The sequence below is a fragment of the Propithecus coquereli genome, unplaced genomic scaffold (genome assembly GCF_000956105.1).
Source record: "Propithecus coquereli isolate 6110/MARCELLA unplaced genomic scaffold, Pcoq_1.0 Scaffold350, whole genome shotgun sequence".
NCBI classification, from domain to species: Eukaryota; Metazoa; Chordata; class Mammalia; order Primates; family Indriidae; genus Propithecus; species Propithecus coquereli.
The window spans coordinates 683,876-692,539 of NW_012149175.1; the positions used below are offsets into that span (position 1 = coordinate 683,876).

An 8,664-nucleotide genomic window follows, 5' to 3' on the forward strand; every position below is an offset into this window, starting at 1 on the left:
CCAGTGAAAGAAGACAATTTTTAGAGTACCTTGTGGAAGTCCTTTCCCTTAAAATAATGGTTTTTCTTGCCTTTTGTTTTGGGTTACTGTAAAGGTTGACATACATTTTATTGGAAGACATTTAAATAATTATTAGTAAATGACCAGTACAAAAATGAATTATAGTATAAAAGTGAAGCATGGAAGGAAAGGTTTGCCTTATATTTGGTGGAATACATGGAAATGATTTATGATTTTAAGAATATGGCCCTGGGCAAAATTGCACTTCATCTCATGTGTGTAATTTCATTAACATACAACAAATCTTATTTACTTATGAAAGAAACTTAACATTAAAATTGCCCCTTGGACATATGTTATAACATATTAATTTAATTTTGAACTATTGAGAAAGATTATGATGAGTAGGAGAAACTCAATACCTAAATAAGAGATTACATGGAGAAGTAAAATACTATAAAATAGCAAGGATAGAAGAGCTAACCACAAATTTTGTTGATTCCTCATTTTTGCTTAAAGCCAGCTTCTGATTTAGGCTTCCAGTCATATCCTTGGTTAAAAGTTGTACTTCTCACCCTCTCTTATGCATGCTATAATACATGCTTTTAAAAAGCCATATTTGGGAGCATAAAAGCTTGCAATTAATTCTCCTGTCCCTGTGTATAATAATACCTATATAGTGCTCAGCAATTCATTGTACTGCTCACATTCATTCTCCATAGAAAGGAACTTAATGTTTCCTAATGCCTGTCCAAGCTACCTGACAAGAATATTACAACACCAAAGAGAATATCTAGATTCCTTTAGTTCTTTGAAACAAAATATTTTTATCTATTAATAAGAATAGTAGTCTACCTGGAGATGTGTAGGTAAATATTTTCATTTTTGTTAAAGAGAAATTAATCATTTCTATTTGTCAGAGAAAAATGCAAATGAAACAAGATTTCATCAAATGCCACCTTCAGAGTCCAGGAAACAAATAACAAAGGAATGTTCCCACCTAATCACTTTTAAGCTAAAATAATACTACAGATTCTATTTCTGTTGAGTCATAGAAAGCCTATTTTGTTCTTTTGAACTGCATTCCCTAAGGAGTTTCTATGGGAAAAGCTGGAACAAACCTTCTCCCACCATTGTATTTTGAAAGTCCATAGCAAAAGAGTAAACAAACGAAGATCTTCCTCTTTTTCTATACTCTTTTTTAGCTGTTGACTCTAAATTCTGTGGTTGCTGAGTTGATGAACACATTAAAAAAGGTTTTAACAGGGATTGTCCACGTTTGAAAATAGGGATGATTGAGCCTCTAAACCCTGTGTTTCTTATCACACAGTTGTGATGCAATGTGGTACCCAGCCCTGAGATATCCTAAGCGATTAGAGTCAAAGGAGGTCATATCCTACAGGCTGAGTGGCTAACACCAGCATGCCAGAGCTGCAATCTAATATTAACTGATCTATGAATGCCCAGCTAAGTATATACATCCTCTGCAGGCAAAATTTACGTTCATTTTAGTGGAACAAAAGTGTGGAAATGCAAACACTTGCGCACACACACATACAAATTTTAAAGCGATGAGGAAAAGATGTGCAAGAATATTGAAGATTTTATTTTTTGTCTCTGTTTAGATACAGCATCTAACATACCAACAATTGTAGTATTTTACTTAAAGGGCCATTGGATGTCCAAAGTTTCTTACAATGGGCTTTTAGGCCAGATTATTGATGGACAAGGTAATTAACACACTTTCAAAGTACTGAACATCCATAATATATAGCAAGGAGCTAATTTTGTATAGTCCAAAATAATATAAAACCTATATAAATAAGCACAGTTATATATTATTCTTGAATGTGCTGAGGAGTAGAAGTAAGTTAAGAACTGTACCAGAGAGATAATGAGCAGCCCAAAAACATATTAAGCAAATTTTGTATGCAGCCTATTATAAGAGGTACTCTATGGAATTAAAAGAAAATAACAAATAGGAAGCATTTTCTAACCTAAGATGTTTATAATATTTTTGAAGGAACTGACGAAATATACAGAAAACATTTTAAAAAATGATGACCAAATAATGTGGACTTTCTCCTTGCTACCGAAAAACTCAAGTCTCCCAATCCTAAAGATAAAAACTATACCTTTTTTTTTTGGCACTATAAATGCCTCAGATTATTAGAAGCACACAAAAAAGAAATTTAGCCTGATTAAAACAAAATTACTTAGGGTACTCTTGTTTTTCTTATTTTAGTCTTTGGAAATTTGGCTGCTATAGTCAGTGTCCATCAATGTATTTATCACAATGGCTAAAGGATTCATTTTAAGTGTGATACGTATACACACACATGTGTGTATTACACACTTATATTTATATATTTTACTGTGTTGATTCTTGTAAGACAAACTGTAAGTGCCAGAGCAGGTCCTGTGAATAACTTCCAGTTTTTCCTCACTAAAGAATTAGTAAGAATCCTGAAGCCTTATAGTCAAGATAATAGTCTCTGTCCTGGGTCAGGTCTCTACGATCTCCTCACTATCTCCTAACACAGTTACTCATGCTGTTTGTACTGGGATGTCCAGACCTTACTTTTTGATTTTACTTCTAAAACTGTGTGTACACTTTTCTAAGTACAGTTTCTAAGATCCACATCTTTATCAGCTGATTTTAACGAGGACCTAGCTTTCCTCTTAAGCCCTTTGCAAAATACTGGCTGCCTCGTTTTCTAAATACAGCGAGCTTCCTTCAGTGCTGTCTCCCAAATCTAAGTGCACCACGAGTCTTCTCTTTGTTAGCTCTGTTCTTTCTCCCAGAACACTGTTCTCCATCATCCTGCCCTGCCACTGTGGCAATTGAGAATGGGGATTTATTTTAAAATATTTAATATACTTTTTTGTTTTAACAACAGAAATAACTTCCGGTGTGGAATAGATTGAGCAAAAGAATATGGCCAGCATGAGCAAGAAGTAACACGTTACATAGCAAAGATAAATCCATCTGGGAAATATTTTGAGATAGCTATGTAGCTTTATTGAAATTTCAAAATAAAAACTAATATGGAACCCTAGCTGTTCTTTCATGTCTGTATATTTGTCTAACTACAGCGTGAGCCTAGAGGAGTAAGCCTGGCAAGGAAAGGCTTTTCTTTGTTGTTTTTTGCTGCTGTTGTTGCTTTTAATACAAGGCAGTTTGGTTATATTAATATTTCAGAAATAGAAATCTAGGTAGTGAGTCGGGAAAAAAGCTGGATATGAAATAAAGGATGTGAGCTAGCACACTGCAACGTTCATGGAAGGTAGAGTGGTCTGGAGGTATCTGCCAGCACCTGATATATTGTGCTGCCAATAGAAGTGAAAAAGGAACTAAAATTTTTAAGTTCTTACTAAGCCAAGCACCATGGAGCAGACATCATTGCCTTGCCACCCAACTGCCATGTCCCTCCCAGTTTTTCTTTTGCTGCAGATTTCTCCCCACACACGAGAAAGGAAAATGCTCAATGCTCAGTTTTCTAGCCTTGCCTGCAGCCCAGACATAGTTATGTAACATAGGGCAGACTAATGGGATCAGAGGAGATGTTACTAGGCCTTCTGGGAAGAATTCTTCCTGATGAGAGATGTGCAAAGATGAATGCCCACCCTTCTGCTTTGGACGTTGTCATATAAAGACATAATATCTGTAGCTACTGCAGCCAAGAGAATCACAGAGACACTGGCCTACTTCTCTGATGCCATCAAGCTTCTGCACCAGCCCAAGGAATCCCAATCTCTGCATTTATTGTTCTTGGAGAAAAATAAAGTCTTTGAATGGAAGTCACTTTTAATCAAGTATTTCGTTTCTGGCAGTCGCATGCATCCTAACAGAACAACATTGTGCCAGGCAATTTTAATAGGATCCCTTTTGTTGCTTAAAATCATCCTGCTGACCAAGCATTATCCTTCCGTTTTTTCAGAGATGAAGAAACTGAGCCTCAGAAAGATGAAGGGACTTATCCAATGTCCCAGAGCTCTTAAGTACAGAAGTTGGGGTTTAAATCTGTGTTCCTGTGCCTGGAGTATCTCTGCATCTCCACTTCTCATCAACTTTCTACCATTCTTTCACATCACACTGCCTCTCCTTCCAGCAAATATTTACCGACTGAGTCGGCATTTGAACCTGGCAGGGGGAGCATAGGCAGGTGTGTCTTTGTTCTGACACCGTGGAAAACACTATAAGAAGTATGGATTGACCACAAACACAATTTTTATTGTAAGATATTGAAAAAAAAATGAGACTAATTTCAGATATGCTTCTTTTAGGGTAAGAGGACTGAGGCATATATATTCCCAGTTATAGTTAGGTATGGGTTCACAAATAGAAACAGCTTTACAGATATTACCTGGAAACTACCTGACTCCAAGACCTATTACCATGCTTTCTGTCTTAGTTGGGACTCTCTCTCTTGCTCCTCAATCCTCTAGTTCCTCATAAGTTCCACCTTGACTGGAATGATTTTGAAATCTGCCTCTAGCAAATACTAAATGTTTTTCAGTCTTCCCACTTGAAAACCCAGAGAATACTTGTAAAATGGGAGAGAGACTAAGAAAGAAGGGCAGAGCATTTAATATGTTTCTTTTTAAATGCTGCTTGATTTTTAGTTATTTATTTTGTAGAGATGGTTCTCACTATGTTTCCCAGGCTGGTCTCAAACTCCTGGCCTCAAGCAATCCTCCTGCCTCGGCCTCCCAAAATCCTGTGATTACAGGTGTGAGCCACTGTACTCAGCTTAAAAGGATCTTAGTTCAACAAATTCTATAAGGCCCTGGGCAGGTGAAATCTGTTTACTTATGTGTTTAATAGTGAGCCCTTCTCTAGATGCTACTTTGAAACATGTAAGAGATTCTTGATGGTTTCACCTTCTCTTCCACATGAGGGGATCTCTGTCTTCATTATCTGAATCTTGAGCGCCTTTTATCTGTACCATCTGTATCCTTACTGCACAGGATTCTTTCTTTGGAATTTTTTTCTTTTTTCTCCTTTTCTTCCTAAATCTTATCTCTAGTGCTGCCTTGGTAAACTCATCTGAACTAGTGTGTTAGTGGCGATTCAAAGTTAAATTATTATTGTTTTTTTTTGAGACAGAGTCTCACTGTGTTGCCTGGGCTAGAGTGAGTGCCATGGAGTCAGCCTAGCTCACAGCAACCTCAAACTCCTGGGCTCAAGCGATCCTCCTGCCTCAGCCTCCCGAGTAGCTGGGACTACAGGCATGCGCCACCATTTTTTTTCTATATATTTTTTTAGTTGTCCAATTAATTTCTTTCTATATTTAGTAGAGACAGGGTCTCGCTCTTGCTCAGGCTGGTTTCGAACTCCTGAGCTCAAACAATCCACCCGCCTCGGCCTCCCAGAGAGCTAGGATTACAGGCGTGAGCCACCACGCTCAGCCAAAGTTAAATTATTATATCATGTACATGTGAAATGTGATTCATTTGCAGAATTTTAACCCACAGTAATAATTTCCTTGTTCTGGAAATTTCAGCCAGAGTCAGAGAATTTCTCTAAGGGTGCCAAAATGATGCCACATGGGCATCTGCCTCCTACACCAAGCAGCCACAGAGGTTGGCAGTGTGTCCAGGAGTCTTAAAACAAAAGCTGGAAAGTGAACAAGAAAATATATTGCTCAAGTGCGTTTTTAAATGGGAAATAGAACTTCGGGGAAACATTGGTTTAAGAAAGACTTTCTGATAATGTAAAAAGGAATAGGCTAGCCACTGTAATTTTCCTAAACTCATTAATTTAACATTAAAAGCAACCAGAGTGGGAAAGACAAACAAACAAACAAAACCAGTCTTCACTCTTTCTAGCCCAAGTGACCAGTATACATTAACTGGAATTATTGAGATAATTAGTTGGTCTCTCAGCTTCCACTCTCATCGGTACACACCTCCCCTTCTCTGTTCTCAAAATATTAATAGCAGCCTGAGTTATCTATTCCTCTGAGAACTAAATCAAATCAAGACGTGTCTCTGCTCAAAATCCTCTGATGGCTCTCCTGGTCACTTGGGATAAAGGCCACGGTTCTGACAATAGCTTCAGGACCTTCTTTGCTCTCACCCGATTCCTTCTTTGTCCTTATCTACTTACTAGTCTCTTTTGCCATTCCAGCCACACTAGCTTCCTTCTGTTCACAGAAAACCACCAGGCACACGTCTGCCTCCAGCCTTTAGTTACCTCCTTTGCTCAATGCTATCTTCTCATTGAGGGCCCCATAATCACCCTCTTTAAAATTTTAAAACCTCCATTGACCAAATACCCCTCTCCAACACTCTATCCCCTTCCCTGCTTCATTTTTCTCCACTGCACTCCATAGAAAATATCATATACTTTACATTTTACTTGTTTGCTTGGTTTTATCTTTGTTTATCATCTTTCTTTCTTTTTCTTTTTTTTTAGAGACAAAGTATCTGTTGCCCTGGCTGGAATGCAGTGGTACAATCGTAACTCATCACAGCACTCCTAGCCTGTTATCTGCCGTCTTCCTGTTGTATTCCCCCATGCCCCTCACTAGAATGCAAGCTCTGTGAGGGTAGGACGTTTTGTCTGCTTTTTATTTATTTATTTTTTAGTGCTATATCTATAATGTCTGATACATATTCAGTAAATATTTATAAAATAAATACTCCTCCTATCTGCCTATTCAGTCAGGACTTGTAGTGGCAAAACTACAATATTACCTGGTTCTAAATAAGCAGAGAAATAATTTATTGAAATGAGATTGGAAGGCTAAGAAACCAGACTCAGAAAATGATTAGGAATCGAAAGAGGCTGGGCAGCAGAACACCCGGGCATGGTCTGGGGCCATCCCCAGCACTGAGGACTCGTCCCAGGTTGTTTCTCCCTATCTCCACTATGATGCACAAATCTCTAAGTGTCCCTGTATCTTTGTAGGGGGCCTTTTAGGTCAACTGCCAACAATCTAGCTGTCAAGGGCCAGCAGAGACAATATGGAACCTCTGTCAGCTGTCAAGTGGAAAGCTGAGTTCTGCCTCCCTCCAAAATTTAAATAATGTGGGATTCTCTGACATATGAATGGATCTGGATCATGGTCAGCCAAAAAACAAAACACTAAAAATAAAAAATCCAAACACTCCAAAAAACAAAAGCTCAATTGTAATCTATAATTATTAATAGAAAATGACTTTTATTTGCATTATTTTATGTATTTTCTCTAGGTATTATTTTATAAATTTTCCCAGTGAAGTGAATAGATATATTAGCTCATTTAATGACTTTGGATAGATAAAATTAATGCTTACTCACAGTAAGATAATACAAATTTTAGCCAGACCTCTATTTTCCCCTTGAGGCAGCCTGTGATTTATGATCTATCAGTACTTATACATGAGAATGAGAAATAAGTGAATTGAGAGGACTTTTAAAATCTATCTGATTTCTTTAGAGTAAACTTTTATGGAAAGGCTAATATGGCATCTTTTGTGTTTCATTGAATTCACATAATTAAATGAAGAGCATCAATGGAAAGCAGATGCTCATCTGACTAAATTGTTACTCATTCTATTCCCCACAGAGAAATATCATGCATAGTCTTGAACTAGAGTTCAAATTTATTGCACAAGTATTTTTATTTGACGTGGGATTATTTTTATTTCCAAAGATGAAAGCAACAAGCCTTCCCATCCTACAGGCCCTTTGCAATTGGCTTCTCCACTGCTTTCATCAGACTGGCTTTGAGTCTTAGCTGGCCCTGTGACTTGCCTTAATTAATGGAATGTTACAGAAAAAACATACGTGACTCTCAAATCTGGTCCTTATGATACTGTGCAGTTCCAGGTCGTGACTTCTTGGAACCCAGCTACTATGTAGGGAAGTCTGGGTTGTCCACTTGGGGAAGTAACATGGAGAGAAAAGCCCTGGGGCTTGAGAAGACACATGGAAACAAATTAGGAACCCCAAGCTACTACCACACATCGTAGGTGAGGCCATCTTGGATGTTCCAACCCGAGCCAGGCCACCAGTGGAATTTGGGCACATGATTGACTCTGTTGACTCCTTGAGGAGTAGAAGAACCAACCATCTGAGCCCAGTCAACACACATAATCATAAGAAATAATAAATTGTTGTTGTCTTAAGCCAATATGTTTTGTGATGGCTGGTTATATACAATAGATAGCTGAAATATTTAGGATGTAAAATTTTTTTTAAAAAAAAACATTGATTAGGTAATGGCATTAAATTTTTCTTGAAAAACAATTAGAAAATGTCCACCCTCCTTTGGGTTTAAGGAGGAGAGCAATGGGTAAAAATTATCTGGCTCCAGTTGAGCCATACTCACTAATGCATCCCAACCCATGTCTATCCCTACTCCCAACCCCCCTCCTAGCTCCAACATCCTAGACAGGAATGATATCGTCTATTTCTCCTAAGGTCTGCATTAACTATCTGACTAGGAGATCCTTCTCGAAAATCTAAAGTCTCTGATAAAATCAATGCTCTGGTAGAAAAGGGAGAGAGGAGTTCTTTCTGATGTTGTGTATGTGTTGATGGACCTTAAAAGATACAGATTCCTTTTCTCTAGACTTCCATACCTTCCTCCCCTTTCACTGCCCAACTCTATGATGAAATCTTTTAGTTATGTCATATAGTAAAAATTTCAACCTAACTAGATGGAGTATATG

The 8,664-nt window shown here is 37.8% G+C and overlaps 1 pseudogene across 1 annotated transcript in view; it reads right to left on the bottom strand.

Annotated features, from left to right (window-relative positions):
• The window catches only part of LOC105815958, a 7,573-nt pseudogene extending 3,435 nt beyond the window's left edge, over nt 1-4,138 (bottom strand). The window contains exon 1 of the transcript XR_001137771.1: nt 4,124-4,138. The product of XR_001137771.1 is annotated as a 60S ribosomal protein L6 pseudogene (transcript). The remainder of the gene's footprint in view (nt 1-4,123) is intronic.
• Between the last annotated feature and the right edge of the window lie 4,526 nt (nt 4,139-8,664).